Source organism: Mixophyes fleayi, chromosome 10 (assembly GCF_038048845.1).
Source record: "Mixophyes fleayi isolate aMixFle1 chromosome 10, aMixFle1.hap1, whole genome shotgun sequence".
Taxonomy (NCBI): domain Eukaryota; kingdom Metazoa; phylum Chordata; class Amphibia; order Anura; family Limnodynastidae; genus Mixophyes; species Mixophyes fleayi.
The window spans coordinates 30272574-30296062 of NC_134411.1; the positions used below are offsets into that span (position 1 = coordinate 30272574).

Here is a 23489-nt window from a genome sequence, read left to right on the forward strand (position 1 = left end):
ATAGAAAAAGGCTCATTTCTTATATTCAGTACAACATTGAATATCAAAGGGCGCACAAAACAGACTTGCAATTGCTTCCACACACAGTGTCCGTTTCATCTTGTCTATAGACTCCTTGGGTCTGATTAATCAAGGAGCGTAAATGGTGATGCGTTGTGTATTTTGCACACAATTACTCTGCGTATGGCCAGAACTGGACCATATACCAATGTCCGATTCATCTTTGAGCGCAAAAGACCCTTACTACAGCCCATGATTTCAGGGGTGGAACGTGGAGGGGACTGGGCGTATGCGCGTAGTAAGTGTACAGTAAGGGCGGGCCAAGCTCGAGAGCAGGGAGCAGCGTCTGATTCATGCTTTGAGCATCTCTAAGCTATGTGTTTCACTTGGCTATGTCGTATCACTTGCACCAGTTACAGGTCAGGTGCAAGTGCCGATTACTAGTGATGACGGCTGTGTATTCGTGCTAGAACATGTGTTTGCAATCAGGAGCAACTGTAAAAATATATTTTATGTACAGTAGACATTAATAACATCCTAATAAATGTATTTATGGGGGAATTTTTTTTTAAAAAAGCAACAATTTTTAAAAAAAATTAAATAAAAAACATGTTTAATGTTTTTTCATCAATGACTGTGGGCCTGATTCATTAAGAAACTTAGGCAAGAAATTTCTTAAATCTCCTGGACAAAACCATGTTACAATGCAAGGGGTGCAAATTAGTATTCTGTTTTGCACATAAGTTAAATACTGACTGTTTTTTCATGAAGCACACAAATATCAACTTTAAATTTCAAATAAACTATCAAGTATTTGTGTGCAACAACACCGGACTCTGTTTGCAGAATAACGCCCCTCGAGTATATTTGGAGAGGAGAGAGAGAGGAGTGCTTTATGAAAAAGTGGAGTTTAATTCCTTGCCTCTGGACTTGTCTAGACATTGTTACTGATGTATGCATTGGTCTCTTTCTTACGGTACATATTTATTACAGTAGAGAGATACACATCACCAGGAGAGGTGCTATAGCCAAATACAATCAAAGAACAAAAATAAAATGATGGATATTTAAACATATAACCACTGACACCTAGCTTGCAAAACATTTTTTGTTTGTTTAGGGTTTGGTCGTTTATTTTGTTTTAAGCTGGATGTTGAATTTCCAACTGTGAACAATGTAACATATTTGTAAAGTTTGTAATAAAGGGAAAGGCCCCCTACAAGTTATGTAAATTGTTCCCAACAGTTGACCTGAGATCCTCCAGCTGACCTGAGATCCTCCAGCTGACCTGAGATCCTCCAGCTGACCTGAGATCCTCCAGCTGACCTGAGTTGCTCCAGCTGACCTGAGTTGCTCCAGCTGACCTGAGTTGCTCCAGCTGACCTGAGTTGCTCCAGCTGACCTGAGTTGCTGCAGCTGACCTGAGTTGCTCCAGTTGACCTGAGTTGCTCCAGCTGACCTGAGTTGCTCCAGTTGACCTGAGTTGCTCGAGGAACTACAGCCACCGTGGAACTTTCTTCTACATTTGGTGGACCTATGCCAAGATAACCTTATTTTGGGACAAGATCTATAGGGGCCAATTCAATTCTTTGTGTTGTGCTGCCGGATATCACAGGGATTTCCAGGTACCAAACATCATGGATTTTAATGCACACATTCCAGGTACTACATCATGGATTTTAGTGTGCACTTCTAAGGGGTGTGAGGAGATATCTGGGATGATGCATCGCAGCAGAGAGTGTCTTTGTGACCATTCTGGGGCCTTCTGCAGCACATCGGTAACAACTAAATTGGCCCCGTAGGATCCTCAGGTACCTGATGGAAGCCTGAATTCCCAAAGACCTGTGGTTATTCCCCCTCTCTTATCCCCCACAAATCTTTATCGACACTCCCTAAAACTAGTCTCACACACATAGTAGCTGCAGCCAAATCATCTATCGCATCCCCTGGAAACAGCCCTCTCTATGGGCAAAAAACGCATTTTGCTTGACGCATGCATGGAGAAAATGACATATTGCCTCCATGATAGTCCGGATATTGTTACAAAAGTTTGTTATTTAAGGGAAGATAGGAATCGACTGCAGTAAGACAATATTAAGCCTGGGAAAAAAAATAATATATATATATATATTTTGATCAGGACTTGGGCTTATCCTGTAAAAACATCTTGGAAAACAACTCCAGTTTTTTGGGACATTGATGGGAGGCAGGGATGATCTGTAATCAAAGCTTTTTGGGGTTCTATGCTATCCATGTACCATTACTGGGAGCTCGGGGCCAGGGGAGAAACAATGCAATATAGGAGCCCCATAGCACCATTTAGGGGACCAGTAATGCATCTCTGGCCTCCTGGGTTCTCCGCTTTACTCTATAAAGCCTGAAACAGTAGTGATCACCTTGTAGCATTTAGTGTGTAAAAAGACACTTATCTTCTGTACATATATCCACTACGATTCCTCTGTAGTAGTAAACTGCTGCAGAGTCTATTGTCTAGTGTAAAACGTCCGTTTAAGATTTGGTAAAACTCTACACAAAGATCTCTTATCCTTTACACTTCTTGGGAGGTAAACTCTTTTCTCTGCAAACTTTGCCTCCTTCATTAGCAAATCTGATCAAGATGCTTCAATAAGAGTTTCAGGAGAAGTGCGCGGAGAATGTGAGCGTAAATCTATTATAACATTAAGGCTCTAACTCATGACACATCCCACTTTCTTGTTATCATTCCTGCTACCTTTCTGTTTATAAACTGTCTAAATGTTATACTACTCGGTGTAACAACAACAGCTGGAATTCCTGTGCAAAAAAACATTGCCTATTGTAAAGACCTAAATAATTATAATAATAAAAGCCCCACCCTAGTACTTTTGACCACACCTCTACCATATTTGACCACGCCTTTTAAATCTAATTTCTTTGTTTCTAGGAAAAGAGCTTTTCTGTTGGAAAGAGCTGTCAGTCACAGACATTGAGTAAAGAATTAATTGGCTACACAATGGACTTGACTCAAGTTGGAAGGCAAATTGGGCGTAATTTCTGTGTTTACAAAGAGTACACAACTTTTGCGTAGTTGCCCCCCGTCAAATCAACATTGTTCTTATGATTTGAGTAGGGTTGGAAAGACGTTCTATATAAACAGCATATCCCATAAGCATAGACAGACATACAGGATGAAGTATTTTTTAGGAGCATTTAAACAATGTTTACTATAAGCGTTTTTACAATCAATTCACATCAGTGCGCATATAACTTTTATGTGATCATAAATTAACATAGCAACTGCTAACAATATAATATCAAACGAGCAACATCAAATTAACCTTTCAATATGTTTGAGTTTTTTTAAAATATCATCTGTTATTTTAAAATAATGAAAAGAATAAAATAAGTCTGATTGCAATGCATACAATGCAGATTGAAAATAAATCTTCAATGTGTACACTTGTTATATGATAGGTACGAATATGCATGCTTGTACAGCGCTGCGGAATTAGTGGCGCTATATAAATAACTGATGATGATGAAGATCAGACTGAAAACAAGCGTCATTATGTAAAACGCAAGGTTTGAATTAGCCACATCTGCGTGAGCACGTCCTCAATTTACATGACCTACGTCACTTCCCTGTTTCTTCTCTCAAGTCGTGAGGGGTTGTAAATGTCAGATACATGAGAATATGAATTCCATGTAAGTGCGTGCAGTGTGGTTTCTAGTTATGCGCAGTCAAATCACACAAGATACGTTACGAGTGTATGCCTGGACTTAAATCAGGCCCAATTTTTGGCTCTGGTTTGTAAATTTGGTTATTATTATTATCATTATTATTATTTTTTTGTAGCAGTGCTTTTTTTTTGTAAGAAAAAATGTGCAGCAACTCACCTCTTTCTGCCCCCCTCGTTTTTGTGTAGTCCTCTCTTTCTGCCCCCCTCGTTTTTGTGTAGTCTTCTCTTTCTGCCCCCCTCGTTTTTGTGTAGTCCTCTCTTTCTGCCCCCCTCGTTTTTGTGTAGTCCTCTCTTTCTGCCCCCCTCGTTTTTCTGTAGTCCTCTCTTTCTGCCCCCCTCGTTTTTCTGTAGCCCTCTCTTTCTGCCCCCCTCGTTTTTCTGTAGCCCTCTTTCTGCCCCCCTCGTTTTTCTGTAGCCCTCTCTTTCTGCCCCCTCGTTTTTCTGTAGCACTCTCTTTCTGCCCCCCTTGTATTTCTGTAGCTCTCTCTTTCTGCCCCCCTCGTTTTTCTGTAGCCCTCTCTTTCTGCCCCCCCTTGTATTTCTGTAGCCCTCTCTTTCTGCCCCCCCTTGTATTTCTGTAGCCCTCTCTTTCTGCCCCCCCTTGTATTTCTGTAGCCCTCTCTTTCTGCGCCCCTCCCCCGCTTTCTGCAGTCTGTTCTTACCTTTTATGCTTCTTTTCCCGATTCTCTGCTTGATCGCGGCTCCTCTCACTGGCAGCGTCGTGACGTAACGATGCTGCCGTAGCCGGAAGCAGGGCACACACTAAGATGCGGTGCTGCGCTGTAGCAGCCAGGGCCGGTGCTAGGGTTCGCGGCGCCCTAGGCAAAATTTCGCCGCCGCGCCCCCCGCAACACACTAAATAAAAAAATAATTCGATTTTTGCTTACCTTTTCTTCCTCTAGCTGCTCCTCGCGATGCATGCGAGAGGGGAGGGGAGGGGGACGTCGGGAACAACTTTATTCACACTGTCTGTCAGTGACAGACAGTGTGATACTTCAGAGGCGCCGCCGGACAGACTATCACATGATCAGTGATCATGTGTGAGATGCGCCGCGGACATTGAAAAACAGCGGCGGCACTCCGCCGCCGCTGCACTAAGTTTCCGAGCCGCTGAACCGCTGACTAGATTTTCTAATCTAGTCAGCGGCGCCCTGCAGGTCCCGGCGCCCTAGGCAACTGCCTAAGGTTGCCTAATGGGAGCGCCGGGCCTGGTAGCAGCACCGCAGAGAAAAACAAAATAAAATGTTAAAAAGTTAAGCTTTGAAAACCCATGGAAAAAAGGTCCCGCAACGTCGATCTGAGCGTTCTATGACAAAAAAAAGCCCTGATTATTAGTATCAGTAGTATTATTACAGTTTATTTACATAGTGCTCATTATATAACTTATGTAACAAATATAGAACTAGCTATCAAATATTAATGAAACAATGATTAGAAAGGGCCCTTATGCCACACATTGCAGACTATTATTTTCAGTGCATCTTATGGTATAACATAAATTCATGGATCCTAACACTGTATGATTTGGATTAACCAGACAGAGTTACTAAGCATCCCCAATACATGTTATTTTTAGCTGCTAATGAGGTCAGAATTACCCCAGGGAGAAGCTAAACAGTCACCAAGTCCCAGCGGGAAAAGGTTTAGGTTGATTTTTAGGAGAACCTTGTCTCTCTAGAATGGATGTGTTTGACTTAGTCATTTGTACAGGGTAGAGGGGAGGTAGGCAGTATACAACTGGCAGGGCATGCTGGTATTTGTAGTGCCAGGTGATGTTGAGAAGCACAGATTAGGGATCTCTGGATTAGAATGATTGCATATATTAGTGTCAGCCCATCAACTTCTGCCATGCACACTGATATAATTAAATTGTCACCCGTCCAAGGCTATGTTCACGCTTAACAGTTTTACATATCAAGAATATCGACTCGTTACTCGTTTCCTGATCTGGGATGACTGACGGCTAAATCACTCTACCACTCTAATCAATGTGCCAGTCCAATCACTGTGGCGATTCTCTGCCCACCTAAGGCACATACATTGAAGATTTTTTAATTAATCAGAAATAAGACTGATGATATTCCAAATTAAAAAAGTTAATATAAAATCATAGTCTAGGGGATAGATTTATCAAAGGTGGAGGTGTTGCCCATAGCAACCAATCAGATTCTGGCTGTCGTTTTCTATAATGTACTAGATAAATTATAGCTGGTATCTGATTGGTTGCTATAGGCAACATCTCCAACTTTCCCTTTTTAGACCCATAAATCTCCCTTTGAATGTAAGTAAACATTTTTGAGCAACAATTACGGACCTCATATTTCTTTCTCGTTCTTATTTAAACTGTGATGGTTAATAGCTTCGTAACCTATCTAAAAACGTACCCACTATATTAAGCAGAGCATCCCATATGTACACAACACATACTCCAAAAAACAATTTATTAAGTTTAAAAAAAAAATATGCTACAGGTATAAATTAGCAAAATTTTCAACAATGTTCCACAAACCTATTCGCCTCATTCCAAATTTGCCCATAAAATTTTGCACATTCTCTGGGCAGAATTTGGCCTTTAAGTTTTACCAGTCCTACCCCAACCATATAACGCTGCAGAATTAATTGATTGTCCTCATCGAAGAACTATTCCTATAAATCCAGCTAAATGTAAATTTACAAATGCAAATCGAAATGGCTAAGCAACAATGTAACTTGAAGATTGTGGACCTCATTCACCAAGAAACACAAAACAAACGTAATGTGCCTTTGCTGAATATGGACGTGCACTTTTTATATTTTAATAAAAAAGCAAAGAGCGGATGTGAAGAATTGTCTGTTGATGAATATGTGACTAAAAGGCAGAGGTGTGTTTCTAGAAATTAGGGAGTGTGGAGGGTATTGGATTCAGATGACTGGCGGTGGGCATTAAGACGGAGGGTAGGGATAGATGCAGGATGTGTTGGATGAATAGTTGGATGAAAAGATTGCCAATTGGGCAGCATGGTGGCTCAGTGGTTAGCACCTCTGCCTCACAGCACTGGGGTCATGAGTTTGATTCCTGACCATGGCCTTATCTGTGTGTTGTTTGTATGTTCTCCCCGTGTTTGCGTGGGTTTCCTCTGGGTGCTCCGGTTTCCTCCCACACTCCAAAAACATACTAGTAGGTTATTTGGCTGCTATTAAATTGCCCTTAGTATGTCTTGGTCCGTGTGTGTGTCTGTGTATGTTATGGAATTTAGACTGTAAGCTCCAATGTGGCAGGGACTGATGTGAGTGAGTTCTTTGTACAGCGCTGCGGAATTAGTGGCGCTATATAAATAAATAGATGATGAGAGGTTCATAGTTACCATATATACCTTACAGATAGGTGTCTCTTTCTTTGATTAAATGTATTGTTTTTACTTATTACTGAGGATAGGGGCGATGTGCGGCCCTTTTGAAGGTTAGAGGGTCGCCCAGAAGTTAGAGACTTACCAGACTTGGTCAATATAAGAGAAATACAGTCCGTGTGCATTGGGCCAAGATACTGTATGATTTTGGTGACATAAGTAATGGGGGGTTATGGGAAACAAATTACACTTTGGTGTTGTCAAATAGTCAGATGGCTGGATAGTCAGATGTTAAAAATAGGGGATTCGGGCACCAAAGATTCACAAAAGCTTAGAACCAAGGTTCTTGTCAATGATGAAAGCTGGTGACATATTTCCTTTCAGTAGTTTAAATTCAAATGAAGGAAATGGACATGGGAAAGGAAATGCCAAACATTAAATAATGTACATCAGTTAAAGCATTTTCCCATTTAGAAAAAGAAAGGATAATAAATAAGATACTATGATGCAACACTAAGGAAACAGGAGAAAAACTATATATAACGTGAGTGTAGCAGACCAAGGTTTCTGAATTACTAAAATAACAAATTTCTGGTATGTTAAGTAGGAGGTGTCTAGTGCATTAACTAATAATATATATTATTTTGGAAAGGAAGAGCTTAAAAATACAAAACTTTGCTGGTTTACTGATTCTAGCACTAAACCTATTGCCTGTACAACTGTCTCTAGTTTGGCTTTATTTTGACCCTATAAAAAGCTCAGAGGAGGGGAGAAGCCATCAGTCTTTATTATCACATGTTCTCTTGACCTGCAGTTCCTCCCAGTAAGTGTACTGAACATGCTCTACCGTACAGCTACGGTTACTCTACAGCTTTGTAGAATAATGGAAGGAAGCGGAACTGTAACCAAAATGGGATTTTGAAGATCATTGTAAGGAGGGGAATATACATACATATATATATATACATATATATATATATATATATATATATATATATATATATATATATATATATATATATTTACACTGAATGGAGGCTGACATTTTGATCTATTTCAAAGTGGATGGTTTTGTGCTGTTTATAGTGAAAGTTAAGAAGGTTGTATGACAATGGAAATTTACTGCTCTATTTTTCATGCAAGGAGGAAACAAAACGTAGCCATAGTCTGCTAGGAAATACATTACATTCCAGCCAGTCGTCATAATTCATATAAAAATATACTTTTTTTTTTTTTTTTTTTAGGTTCAACTTAGCGAAATACATTTTTCTCAGCCTCAGTTCCACTTCTACAGAAGAGGTAACTTTAACTGCAAAATATAAATTGACTCAACTTTTTTTTAGTTTCCATGGAAAAATATCATATTACCCTAGAGATTTGTTCGACCTGTCCCAGTGATACAGCGGATTTCGATTCGTTCTCTTGAGTGAAGCTAACCTGGCAGTCATATCGATTTCTCAAAAGAAACAAGAATAAAGACACCTCATTTAAAAGCAAGTTTCTAATTTCTGAAGAATTGTGAGACTGTCCCAGAATATAAAAATGAAACAAATTGATGGCAGAGATACACTAAATTGTTCTCTAAATGCATTACTGTAGCTCATCGCTGCGGTGTCCAAACTACAGACGTGAGATGCATGATTCATAGTGAATCCTCGGTTTAAAGGCGCGCACAGCTGACGCTCATGTGATAGCGTTGGTCGTAGAGGTGGGAAAGGGAGATTGTGGTTTTTTTTTTCAATATTTGAATGACGTCCTTGTTTAACAAGTAACTAAGCAGGTTAAAATATATGCTGAGAATGGTGAAGTGTGATGTGTCAAATAGTCTCTCAACCGATATGGTGATAACTAGAGATGCTCAGGCTCGGTTCCTTGGGAACCGAACACACCCGAACTTAGGGGATCCGAGTACCCCCCTCGTGATTTTTTTGATTTGAAAATGAGGCAAAACGTCATCGTGATGTTGTCGGATCTCTGGAGTTTTGAATTCCTTTTTAAGATCCAACAAAACGGTGGGTGGGTGGGAGGGAGGGCGGAACCCCATTTATCTTTTCTGCCACTGCTGTGTGCCAATGTGTCCTAGATGTGCTAAGAACTGCTGTGTGTTTGTGTCGTTGCTCTGTCGCTTACCATCCAGCCAGCTCGCTGCAGTATTTGTCCGAAAGTGTATGAAAATATTATTGTGACCTGTGAGGAGGTCAAAATTGACTGCAAATGACTTGAAATTAGTGTTGTTGAGGTTAATAATAATGTAGGAACAAAAAAAAAAAAGAGCAAAATTATGTGATTTTAGCATATTTTAGGTTTTTTTCTAAAAAAAAAATCCAAAACCAAAACACACGAGGGCGGTTTTGCTAAATAACAAAACCAAAACCCGAAGCTAATCCAGATCCAAAACCAGTTCATGGGGGTCAGTGAGCTTCTCTAGTGATAACTGATACAGATAATCCGTTTGCGTGAAATCGCTCTGTACAGAAATGGACCTTAGAACAATGAATGCCAAGGCAGGCAATTCATGTCGAAACACAAATGACACTTGCGTCTTCCTGCGACTTGCGAGGAGGAACGGAAGGATGGGAGGGGCTGATTAATGTTGATTATGTACAGTATGGGCGTGCCCAGGGCGTTCTGACATAGATGCCGCAAATCCTGTGTTTCTTGATAGTACGCTTGTTTTAGCCTGATCATTTGCACCCACTACAGTGCAGGTGTCAGTGCCGACTGATAGTGATGAGTAACACGGTATAGTCTTAGTTTTAAAAAGTACAAGTATGTGTGCCACTGGCTAGCACAGAACAACTGTACACAAGTAAGGTAGACTACATAATCGCATTGTATGTACATTACACATTGCAAACATCTTTATTTATGTATTTAATATAAAAAACAAAACATTTTTAACAATCCATATTTTTATTAATGATTATACTGTTTAGAGTTATTTTATAATACTTTTAAGTAAAGCAAAAAAAAAAATAGTAACTTTGCACCTGGGGAAAACCATGTTGCATTGGAGGGGGGGGGGTACATTTAAAATGTGGGGACAGCTTTATAGTAGGGGTAGTGCGTGTCCTAGATCAACTTTATATTTCAGTGTACAAATAAAGCTATCAAGTATTTGTGTGCTACATGAGAAGACAGACAGTATTTAACTTGGTAAAATTGATAAACTAATTTGCACCCCTTGCATTGTAACATGGTTTGGTCTGGAGAAAATTTACTCCTGTTTTGCTTTGCTTTCTTGGATCAGACCCATTGTGTGCAAGTTGTGTCCGGACTTGAATCAGGTTCACTGACTAGTGCTAAGTATATATTTCTGTTGAATGTAAGATCAACTCTGAAAATAACCTTGTTACTCACTGCTCAGTGTCATATTTATGTCACAGTCCACCTCACATCTCTAGTGATTGAGTCGGATCAATTATTTAACCTGTTAGCGGTATACCCTTTAACTGATAATAGAGATAAATGCAGAGGACTGTATTTGGACATTGCCACAGCACACGCTAGCTCAGGCCTGGACATAACTGTGGCTGTCCAGCTGTTGTGAAACTACAAGCCCCAGCATGCTTTTCCAGCTGATAGACAGTCGATAGGGCATGCTGGAACTTGTAGTTTCACAACACCTGTAGTGGCACTGGTTGTCCAGGCCTGCTCTAGCTGTACCTTTTATTGAAAGAAAAAAAAAAGGTTATATAAAATAATTAAGAACTATTAATAAAACATATACAAAAATATATATGTCAAAGTTTCCATACTTTGACAGAACTTTGCCTATTTATGTTTGTTATTATATTTGCATTTGCAGTGTACCTAAAAAAGGTTTAAGGAAGCTGGTTGAACATATCACGCAACAAGATTATTGTCAGGGAGAAAAAAAAATCAGATTTAATAGCTTTTGATGTCTTCCTGTGTTCTGCACCCAGACAGCAGCCAGTGCTGCGCTTCTATTGATCGTACGAGAAGAATATCTCTCCAGTTCCGTGTGGTTATATTTATGTCTAGTGTCATGCGTAGTTCATGCCCTATCATGTCAGGATTAGCAGGGTTTTAAAGCCTCTTCTAATTGGATAATCCGGCGGTATGCACAAGGTAATGGCATCTCGATACTGGCTTAGTAATGACATTTGGTGGACAGCTTGTGACAAGCCGCGGTTACGTGCATCAGGCAGAGCAGAATGGAGATTGGTACGTGTACACAGTATCCGTGTCAGGCGTATGGGAGAGATGAGCATCCAAATTAACACGACCTGATCGGGCTAACAAGGTCTGCCGGGGAGTCGGCATTGCCAGAGCAAAATAGTGATGTAATCTACTGTGATTCCAGTCTCTAAAGACCACGGTGGTCCTTCGAAATTTAGACTGAGGGGTACATTTATCCAACCTTCTAAAAAGGAAAAGTGGAGCTGTGACCCATAGCAACCAATCAGATTCTAGCTGTCGTTCTCTACAACAATGGCGCGACGGACGGCATTCCAAGCCTTCCCCTGCGGACCCCAGCTCACATCCGCTTTATTGTCAGATGTGTTTGCTATAGTTTGTGACACTTGTTATTACAGATAGGTGTCTTTCTTTTATTTAATATATTGTTTTAACTTATTACTGAGTTTAAGGGTAGTGTGCGGTCCCATTGACGGTTAGAGGCTGTCCGTGCGGCCCCTGTAGTGTATCACCTCGCCTATCACTGCTCTAGAATGTACTCAGGGGCAGGCTGAGCTGAGGGGCAGGAGATATCTGCCCCCCCCATAGTGGGCTACCTTGGACTGGGTCACGCCTTGCCCCCCCGAGCAAACATTTCCCAGCGCTCCCCTGAATGTACTAGATAAATGATAGCTGGAATCTAATTGGTTGCTGTGGACAACAGCTCCACTTTTCTTTTCTAAAGGGTTTGACCCGTAAAACTGTTCGGAAGTCACAAGCAACTTAGGATCCCCTAATAGACTATCCAGGCATATCACTGGTTATGTAGTATACTTGGGTAATGGCAGTACTCCGGGTACCACAAAAATTTTGGAAGGTGGAATAATGATAGTATCCTTTTATATAACTGTGAATGCTTCACTCATCAAACTCAGGGGCAAACGCAGGATTTGTAGAGGGGGGTTTCCACACCACGCCACCAGTGGGCGTGACCAGCATGCATGGGGGCGTGGCTATAATATTAGACTGTGCTTGACTGCTCTCCAACTCTTCCTATCCCTATAATATACATGGGCAATGCTGCGTGTACTACTGTTAGGTGCACACAGCTCTCCCTTTTCAAGCAGAGCTGTGTGAATCGGGAGCAGGGTCCAGCCACCTCAATTATACAGTGCCCCAGGCTTGGAGGGGGGTTTTCAGGCACTAGGAACCCCCCCCCCCCCCTTGGTTTGCCTATGAAACTTTAGGGAAAGTGGACTGGGTGCAGACAGTGGACTCTACAAGTTTCTTTACAATGGATGTCTGGGACACTCTGAGACAGTAGACACAGATAGGATGCTTGAGGACTTTTGTGGGGTGGGGATTCAATTTCCGAAGACCATGGATTTTCCTGTGCATCTCTAAAGATCTGTCGTGTTGCATCGGCGCTGAGTTCACCCGCAACTGTTTTCCCCACTTGGGAGTTGGATTTTCTCATTGGTGAGAATTAATTCTTACACACCAGGTACTATCGAGAAATCCTTGCACCACAATATGATACAACACTTGCGTCTACACAAGTGAGATCCATCATCATCATCATCATCACCATTTATTTATAAGCGCTATTAATTCCACAGCGCTGTACAGAGAACTCTCTCACATCAGTCCCTGCCCCATTGGGGCTTACAGTCTAAATTCCCTAACATAGACACACACACAGACTAGGGTCAATTTCTTAGCAGCCAATTAACCTATCCAGGCCCGGCGCTCCCATTAGGCAAGGTTAGGCAGCTGCCTAGGGCGTCGGGCTCTGGAGGGCGCCTCTGAAATCGTGCACATCTATTAATCTGTCTGGCGGCCATGGAAGTTAAACTCACCGGCCGCCGCACAGCTTGATAGATGTGCACGATTTCAGCCATGGCAGGGGTGGGGTGATCGATTACCGCAGGGGAGGGGACAGAGGACATTGTGCTGCAGGGGGGGGACATTTTGAAATTTTGCCTAGGGCGCTGAGAACCCTAGCATCGGCCCTGAACCTATCAGTATGTTTTTCGAGTGTGGGAGGAAACCAGATCACCCGGAGGAAACCCACGCAAACACGGGAGAACATAAAAACTCCTCACAGATAAGGCCATGGTCGGGAATTGAATTCATGACCCCAGTGCTGTAAGGCAGAAGTGCTAATCACTTAGCCACCGTGCTGCCCAGAAACAGTAACACAACTGATCCAAGGTTGGTAACTCTTGTAAACAAATTTTGACAACTGTCTTACTGACATTAATCAGTAATACATTTGTCAAAATTTGTTTACTAGTTTACTATTAAGTTTACTGTTAAGTAAACTTACTAACAGTTGACATCCACGAACAGAAAAGCTTACCAAATCTCCTCTCTTGGGCCGACAAAAATTTGGCTTCTACGCAAATATTTATAGGTTCAGCTAAAGACCGGTGGCTGTCTAACATTATCTTTTATGAATGGTCAAGCTATCTGTCAATCAAAACCATCTCATTCATATCCAGCTCTCATTACTCAGAGATACCCTCTAGTGGCCATACAGAAATATTACCGGTTAGAGGGATTACAAACTCATTTCAGAGACATTTATCTTCATGGAACCATTGTAAAAGAAATTGTCACTCGCACTGGTTGATCTGCATATATCCCCGGTTTCATAATGCTGATAAAAATATACAGAATAATAATACTACTCTTGATGATATTTAATCATTTAAATACATTGTTTTCCTGCTTGGCAAAGGGATTATTCGCAGCCTTCTATTTAGAGCACGGCACATTGACTAGAAGCGGTGGCTGAATCCCTTGCTGTGATTTCTCTCCTTGCACAATTATGCCGACTGTTTGCCTTTTGTCCTCTTTATATGTTTTCTTTACCAGAACATTTCCCTCTGCACAAAGAGGGCTTTTAATGCATCAATTCAAAGCTGTTCTACTTCTCTCTCTCTCTCTCTCTCTCTCTCTCTCTCTCTCTCTCTCTCCCTTTTCTGCTTGGCGGTGGAACAATGCAATTTGGCTGGCAGAACAATTGGGAGCATCACCTGCTGTCCCGCTGTATCGCTCAGTGTCTGTAGACACAGCCTTTAATTCAGAAACACAAACAGATGCTGGTTTCATTTATTCCAAACATGCATCAGGTGTTATGTTGAGACCAGGAAGCAGAGACCAGCAGGTTAGTCCACGCGATTTTCCCTGTTATCGGCTCTTGCAGGTCAGAGCACTTTCTTTGCATGGCAGAGCTTGTGGCTTTTTCGCTGCGCTCTTATTCCCAGTTTCAGGATGAAGATCACAGATGTGTCAAAGGATATACGTTCCTGCTGTTAACAAACATTTCCATCTATATTTGATGGGGGCAGAAGGTAGCGCGGTTTGGGAGCCGATTAGTTCTTTGTAATCAGAGCAGCCAATAGCGCAAAATCAGGGGTTTAAGTTAGATCACAAGTAACTGTCCAAGTGCAGAACATAAAACAGTCTGAATTCCGAGTGTGATGCTACAGGGTCAAGCAGAGAATGCCAGATGGCTCGAGGTATAAAGGTAGAATGAATACTATTAGTAAGACATACAATTGATTTTCATGTGCGCAATTCCAGGTCAAAGGCTGCATTACAGTTTTAGATACATGCACAACATAATTATAATATACACAAACGTGGTATATAGGAATCCTCTCCTAAAATAGCCTACAAACTACATTGTACAGCAAATACATGGCCTGAAGGCAGGCTCTCCAACATGACTCCTTGCACCCAATACAAAATGCTGTGCTCCCAAAGTTCCTACGCAATTTACTGTTGCAGTTACCTGGAATGAATGAATTAATTCGTTGATGTCAAAAATGTTTTAAAAACACAAAAGCAAAAAAAACAAAAAATAATTCAACCCCGGTAATTTCAGTTGTAAATGGAATGTTCAGGAGCAGAACGTTCTATACTGAGTAGGAGGAGTCATGTTTCTGAATGGATGGACTCTACAGCACCTCTTTATGGTCAGAAGTGGTACTGCTAGGGGTTTTGGATTTGTTTAACCCCCATCGTATGACAAGGTGAGGTATTATTGACTCTTCAGACCAAATTTACACTTTGGTGATCTGCCAGTTTCAGCAGAAATAACTTTTTTATTTGTTATTCTATTTTATAGTCTATGTTATATTTATATCAGGAGAATAAGGGCTTTGTTTTTGTAGCATTTATATTGTTTTACTTTATGGGCCTTATGTTGGTAAATGGAAAAAAACTATTCTCATGATACTTCCCATAGTTACTTTTAGTGCAAACCAAAATATTTACACTAACATGTATTTAACAAGAGTTACTTATACAATAAACAAGTATATGGTTCAGGAATAGAGTTAGACATCTTACTACGTACGACATGCTACGTTCGCTTGCTGGTACAAACTCATCACCATTGCAAGAAGGTGGGGAGTATGGTCAGGGCTTGGATGACCGATTTTGGAGACTGTGGTCGATTTGGATAGTTTTGGGGTGGCCATTATTGTGTAGTATTTCCACATTCTGATGTTGTCTTGTCTCTTTTGTAGGCACCGTAGAGACTAATGGATTCCCCTTGTACACTGATAGTATTAGATCTGCAGATAGCGGGGAAGAGCTAACGGAATGAGGAAGATAAAGAGGCCACAACCAAAACTGCACTCTATTGAAATCTTTGTTTTCATGTTACATAGATCATTGTACATACTACCCTAGCAATTTAACCAAATATTTTGTTTGAATATGTCCAGGGATTTGGGGAAACCAGTAAATCCAGAATTTTAAATGTGAAAACACTGGTCTGATGCCATTGAGGGCATGAGGCAGCAATGTGGCACAGTGGTGAGTAATGTTGCCTCATAGCACTAGAGTTATGAGTTTGACTCCCCACCAGGGGGTAAATGTATCAAGCTGAGAGTTTTCCGGCCGGTTTGAAAAACCAATCAGATTCTAGCTCTCATTTATTTAGTGCATTCTACAAAATGTCAGCTAGAGTGGCAAAGGGTTAGCATACATCTATAGCTTTCCATGTACTAGGCAGGGGAGGACTGGCAAATTTCAGCCCGGGGGGCAAGACTCGACTCAGCTGCCGAGGAAAAAAATGCAGGTGGCCCAGTGACCTAGCCCAAGGGAGCCCACTATGGGACTGGCCCAGGGGGGAGATGCCCCCCTGCCCCCCAACCCAGGCTGCCCCTGGTACTAAGTATTTTTGAGCAAATAAAGTTATAGCCTTCAGCTTGTATATTATGGTGCAGATTCATAGGCAAACCGAGGGGGGGTCCTAGTGCCTGGAAACCCCCCTCCAAGCCTGGGGCACTGTATAATTGAGGTGGCTGGATCCTGCCCCCGCTTCACATGGCTCTGCTTGAAGAGGGAGAGCTGCGTGCACCTAACAGTAGTGCACACAGCATTGCCCATGTATATTATGGGGATAGGAAGAGTTGGAGAGCCAAGCACTGTCTAATATTATAGACACGCCCCCATGCATGCTGGTCACGCCCACTGGCAGCGTGGTGTGGAAACCACCCTCTACAAATCCTGCGTTTGCCCATGAGATTAGAGTCAATGCATTGTTGGATGAAGAGGAGAACACCCAACCAATTGCTTCTACTTTGACTAATGGGATAGATCATTCACATGTAAATGCAGAGAAGCACGATGGATATATTGCTGGACATTTATGAAAACGATGCGCAGGTAACTGCAAAAATGGCTAATATAGCATTTTTTTTTACCTTGAACTATACACATGTACTATATCACATATTCTATTTTTTTCCATATATAGACACAGAACCTAAATAATAATAACTGCTATTTTTAAGACTAAGGGGTATATTTACTAAACTGTAGGTTTTAAAAAGTGGAAATGTTGCCTATAGCAACCAATCAGATTCTAGCTGTCATTTTGTATAATGCACTAAATAAATGATAGCTAGAATCTGATTGGTTGCTATAGGCAACATCTCCACTTTTTTCAAACCCGCAGTTTAGTAAATCTAGCCCATATGCTCTTTCTTTCTAGCAAATATTTTTTATCCTTGCCTCATATCAGTCAGTGCATCTCCTAAATTAATCCCAACCGGAATTCCAATCACGCCTGTGCAGGCCGAGGTCCCAGATATACAGCGCACATCATTGCTGGTCAGACACTGATCTGCCATATCAAAGAGGATCTTTCACACAGCTCCCACCAGAGAAGTGCATCTTCCTTACTGCTGATCCCAAGGAGATGAATTAGCTTACCAGACCTTTGAAAAGCCATCAGCGCTCAACAGCGCGCAGGGGCTTAAATCTATCTGCCCATTTGTTTCAAGGTGCATACTAAGATAAATTCCCCAGAGCAGAAGTCAAGGATGCTGTATGGATTTGCCTGATGGCTCGTGAATACCAAGCCTATTTCAACCTGCTCTCCCGTTGCAACGAAATTAAAAAAAATAAAAATCATTTATTTCGGCGTACAGAGCAGCGCGCAGAGCGGATTTTACAGGTGCAATGAAGCACTGCCCCGAAGAGGTTTTCTTGTGCTTGGTTCCAAAGATGATGAACAATCTCAGCCACCCGCTCTAATGTTCCCAGTCACATCATATAGCAATCCACCCGTATACTGTAATCATCTTGTACATATTGTACCATAACGTGGCAGACTGGAACTGGCTTAGAAATGCTTGATAAAAGCCCTTTGAACAAACTTACTGCATAAAAGTTCCTTTGAATATTTTATGTGGTGTCCTCAATCTAGGGGAAGGGTCAGCTAACGTACAGCAGTGTATGTAATAGCGTCAGTATTTAGATGTTATATACTTGTGTTTTAAAGTGCACCTGTTATATAAAGTGGAGACAGGGATTTGTGAGATGAAACAACATTTGTGGGAATGCAGCCAATCATTTTGCTAGCAAACAGTGACATCACTAGTGACATCACAGAGGCAACAGTGCAGCATTTGAAAGCTGTCTGAATTCATTAAGGGCTATTGTCTCAGTGACTTCACTATTTCCTAGTGCTTTTATTGCATGCAGTCTCATGAATACTGGTTTAGTCAACAAAATGCCTCCCTCCACTGAGGGTAGGTGAAGGATGCTTTTTAAGAGCTGCAATGTTTTTGTGTTAAAAGAAAACTACATAGGTGAAAAAAAAGGTTGTTTTTTTTGGAATGTTTGGCTGGTAAATTAAACAGACAATTGTGCAAGTAAGGTTTACTATTATGAACTTATTAAATGAGCACACCAATTTTGTAATTATTCGAATAATTGAGGTAATTATTATTATAAAGCTCTAACTAACGCTAACTATTGGGCTATTACTTCCCATTGGAACTTTGTTGGGTGATTGGCAAAACGGTGGCAATACGCTTGCTGGAGTCATATTGTTCTATCCACTTTCCAGTGATTCCGATGTCACACAGTGAGCGCAGCGCAGTCACACAGTCTATGTAGCAGGTTAGTGTGTGATTGGATGGTGATGTCACATAGTGAGCGCAGTCACACAGTCTATGTAGCAGGTTAGTGTGTGATTGGATATTGATGCCACACAGTGAGCGCAGTCACACAGTCTATGTAGCAGGTTAGTGTGTGATTGGATATTGATGCCACACAGTGAGCGCAGTCACACAGTCTATGTAGCAGGTTAGTGTGTGATTGGATGGTGATGTCACAGAGTGAGCGCAGTCACACAGTCTATGAAGCAGGTTAGTGTGTGATTGGATATTGATGCCACACAATGAGCGCAGTCACACAGTCTATGTAGCAGGTTAGTGTGTGATTGGATGGTGATGTCACATAGTGAGCGCCGTCACACAGTCTATGTAGCAGGTTAGTGTGTGATTGGATGGTGATGTCACACAGTGAGCGCAGTCACACAGTCTATGTAGCAGGTTAGTGTGTGATTGGATGGTGATGTCACACAGTGAGTGCAGTGCAGTCACACAGTCTATGTAGCAGGTTAGTGTGTGATTGGATGGTGATGTCACACAGTGAGCGCAGTCACACAGTCTATGTAGCAGGTTAGTGTGTGATTGGATATTGATGCCACACAGTGAGCGCAGTCACACAGTCTATGTAGCAGGTTAGTGTGTGATTGGATGGTGATGTCACAGAGTGAGCGCAGTCACACAGTCTATGTAGCAGGTTAGTGTGTGATTGGATGGTGATGTCACAGAGTGAGCGCAGTCACACAGTCTATGTAGCAGGTTAGTGTGTGATTGGATATTGATGCCACACAGTGAGCGCAGTCACACAGTCTATGTAGCAGGTTAGTGTGTGATTGGATGGTGATGTCACACAGTGAGCGCAGTCACACAGTCTATGTAGCAGGTTAGTGTGTGATTGGATGGTGATGTCACACAGTGAGCGCAGTCACACAGTCTATGTAGCAGGTTAGTGTGTGATTGGATGGTGATGTCACAGAGTGAGCGCAGTCACACAGTCTATGTAGCAGGTTAGTGTGTGATTGGGTGGTGATGTCACACAGTGAGAGCAGTGCAGTCACACTGTCTATATTTTTTAGGTTTTTAAGCAGCCAGCAGGTGTAGTGTGCTTTAGTTCCGATTGTGTAGTGCCCCACAATACAGATATCACAGAATGTCATAGATACAACCCATTGCAGACTAAGGCAAACTCTGACTGTCCAGCAGCTTGGGAACAACAGGCGTTCGTAGCTCCTGAAGAGACACAAGTTGACATTAGTTGCGAATATACAAACAGGTGACACAAGATCGCTTGCTTAATCTATGGTGTTATGGCTGTGGATGTGCTATTGCAGCAGGTAAAACAGTAAACTCTGCAGGTTTGGAGGAACACGTAGCAACGGCCAAACACAAAATGACAGAATCGGTTAAAGCAGAGATACCTTTCGCCTCTTCACCATCCATTTATCAACGTCTCCATTTGGCTAGGTGATTTTGGCTGAGAGCTAGAGGACGGGAGACGGAATAGACTTTCACAAGAAACTTGCTGAGAGACATATTAATAAACTAATAGTGGTTTAGGCTGCCGGCCGGGAGGTCCTGGGAGAAATCCTTTGGCAGGAATTGATAAGACAAGTATCTAGATTGTTTTTATTCTCATTTTAAAGTAGTTATATTAGATCCATTCTATGTCAGGCTCTCAGTGGGAGTGATATATCTGAATTTCATTTGCTATGGTCGCAGAGAAGAAAATATCTGCTAGTAAATCAAGATTTTCCATCAGTGCTGGAATAGACTAAATTTCAACTACACAGAAGGATGTAACACATTTATAAATGTACAACAGCTGGATGTTGTGATAGAAAAGCTGCATATTGCTACAGATGAAAGCGGTGCTCACATCTTGCTTGTATTGAATGATCATCTACTAGGAATCGGGTGATCCCAATCTCACTAGCGGCCTAACAATGCAATACTCTTGGCACAATCAGATATAATGCACTATTGTAGTCATGTAATCTGTTTCTGGAATGTAGCCCACTGGCCAGGTGTCCATTCATGCCGGCAGCAACACGGCCGCAAGCTATTCTCAGGGCTACTCGTATTTTTTATTTTATTTTTGAATGAGCATTTATTTAAAATACATGTCAATGGACGATCTCCATTGACATCTAGGTAATATAAAAACTAGAGATGGCTCGGTACTTTCGCGCATCCTTGGAATTGAAAAGGAGGCAAAACGTCATAGTGATGTCGTCGGATCTCGCGAGTTTTGGATTCTATAAGTACCGCCCTCCACGGCGATCCAGCGTCATTTTACAGAGGGACACGGAAGGGGTAGCACACTTCTTGGCAGTCTCTAGTGCAGTTGGGTGGCGTCATAGGTAGAAAAGAAGGAGGAGGGGTAGCAGTGTTCGTCAAAGTCTCCAATGACGTTCATAAGAGCTCCATTGCTCCATTACTAATTGTCATTGCTGAAATAGAAATAGGGCTGGCAGGCTTGTTCTTCTGAATTTGCAGTCAAAATTGTGTGGTGTTATATAGGTACCACATAAAGAGGAGAGCTCTATTGCTTCATTGCTAATTGTTATTGCTGAAATAGAAATACTAGGGCTGACAGGCTTGTTCTTCGTACAATTGGACTGCAAATTCAGGTGTTATATAGGTAACACACAAAGAGGAGAGCTGTATTGCTAATTGTCATTGCTGAAATTGAAATACTAGGGCTTGCAGGCTTGGTTTTGTGAATTTGCAGCCAAATTGTACGGTATTATATAGGTTACACGCAAAGAGGAGAGCTCCATTGCTAATTGTCATTGCTGAAATAGAAATACCAGGGCTGGCAGACTTGGTCTTCTGAATTTGCAGCCAAATTGTACAGTGTTATCAAAATGTATTCACAGCAGTACACAGAAGAGCAGGAGCACCATGCAGCTGCTGGCACCAGTCATGATTGTAATCCCTCTACATCATCTGGTAAAGCCTATGTTAAAGTGCATAGTGTTTGTAAGTCAGGGAAACAAAAATGTAAAAAAACTCCCTTCACCTTGGTCAAGAAAAAAAAGACCTGTAATCCAGACAAAGTTATCTGCAGAAAAAAATAAAATTGACAACATACCATTCTACACACGCAGTGGCAAGGAAAGAATGAAGCCTTCGCCTTTCTCTGAGTGCTAGTTTTGCAACTGTCACTGAGGCATCTTCTTGTGAGGTCAGTCATGTCCAAGCAAGACCTTGTCATTCGGACTCCAAAAATGGTGTCCAAATACTTTTACGTGTAAAAGCCGGGGTGGAAGAAAACAGTAAGGTATTAGAGGAAAATATATGTTCAGATTCAGAAATTACACAAATCCCTGAGGAGAGTCTATCCACGAGTGCTATGTGTAATCGTGAGCATTCTGATAGTGTGCCCATAAAGAAGGCCCCTTTCAGCATTTCTGCAGATGTGTGCCTGAACAGCCCAAGTGTAGCCGGTGATACACCAATTGAGGATGCCACTTTGGAATTGGACTTCTGTAATGGTGGATTCCAGCGGTGATGAATTAATAATGTGTGAGGATGATGCACACACTGATGAGGGTGAGGATGAGGCTGAGGATGATGATAACAACATCTTGCCACAGTAGAGTTCATTAACAGCACTGTTACCTTAGGTGCCTTAAGCCCATTGTTAGCTTGTTTTGTGGGGGCCCAAACAAACCAAGCACTTCAACCACAAGGAGTGGCACTTTTGTGGCTGAAGTGCTTGGTTTGTTAAAGTGTGCTTGTCCTTTTTAAGAGCCAACATAAGGGTGAGTGGGTGGGAGGGCACAAGGACAATTACATCTTGAACCCCTTTTCCTTTCAGCTAACGCTGTGTGCCAATTTTTCCTACATGTGCTATATACTGTTGTGTGCTTTGCAAAAATCTTAGACACCCATTGATGATGCAGAAGACTCAGCACAACATTTTGGCATCTGGTCTTGTCTACTGTAAAAGAATTGACCAGAATTAGTGACACCTCTGCTGTAACTCCCCCTGATCCTACTATCAACTATCAACATCCAAAAAATGGTAGAGGATTATTATTTTTTTTTTTTGAACAGTATAAAGACAACAGTTTTATTAACAAAGAACAGCGTTGCTGGCAGAAGTAATGTAAGCATGGATGTCTTCCACTTTGCTGCTGTTTCATCAAATGTTTGTAATATGCACTTTACGTCACAGGTACCTAACTATGTTATAATTTTGTGGGAATACAAAGCTCAGTGATGAACTTGCTTTTTGCTCTGAATTACAATGGCACTTTTTAGTGCTGGCACCCTAAATTGGTCGGGGTCTGATAAAAGCACGCATCCCGGGGGGGACAGCACTCGTCACCATGTATTAGCTGTAGCATTGCCACAGTTATCCAAGAAATGGGTGGAGCGATAAAATTAACCATAACTGGTTTCATGATCCAAGGAAAATTCCATCTTGCACCAATTTTCTTTTCTGCCACTGCAGTTTGCCAATGTGTCCTAGTTGTGCTAGGAACTGCCGTGTGTTTGAGTCATTGCTGTGTCGCTTAGCATCCAGCCAGGTCGCTGCAGTCTTTGTTTGAAAGTGTATGAAAATAATATTGTGACCTGTGAGATGGTCAAAATTGACTGCAAATGACGTGAAATTAGTGTTATTGAGTTTAATAATAATGTAGGGGGAAAAAAAAGCAAAATTATGTGATTTTAGAAAAAAAATAGGGATTTTAGAACAAAATAGGGAACCAAAACCAAAACATGCAAGGGCGGCTTTGCCAAAACCAAAACACGAAGTTAATCCAAAACCGAAACCAAAACCAAGACCAGAACGCGGGAATAAGTGAACATCTCTAATAGAAATATAGAATTTGATGGCAGATAAAAACCACTTGGCCCATCTAGTCTGCCCA

At 41.6% G+C, this 23489-nt stretch overlaps 1 protein-coding gene across 4 annotated transcripts in view; it reads left to right on the forward strand.

Moving 5' to 3' along the window:
* The window catches only part of LRRC4C (leucine rich repeat containing 4C), a 610411-nt gene that overhangs the window by 13264 nt on the left and 573658 nt on the right, over window positions 1-23489 (forward strand). The gene's annotated exons all lie outside the window — the stretch shown is intronic.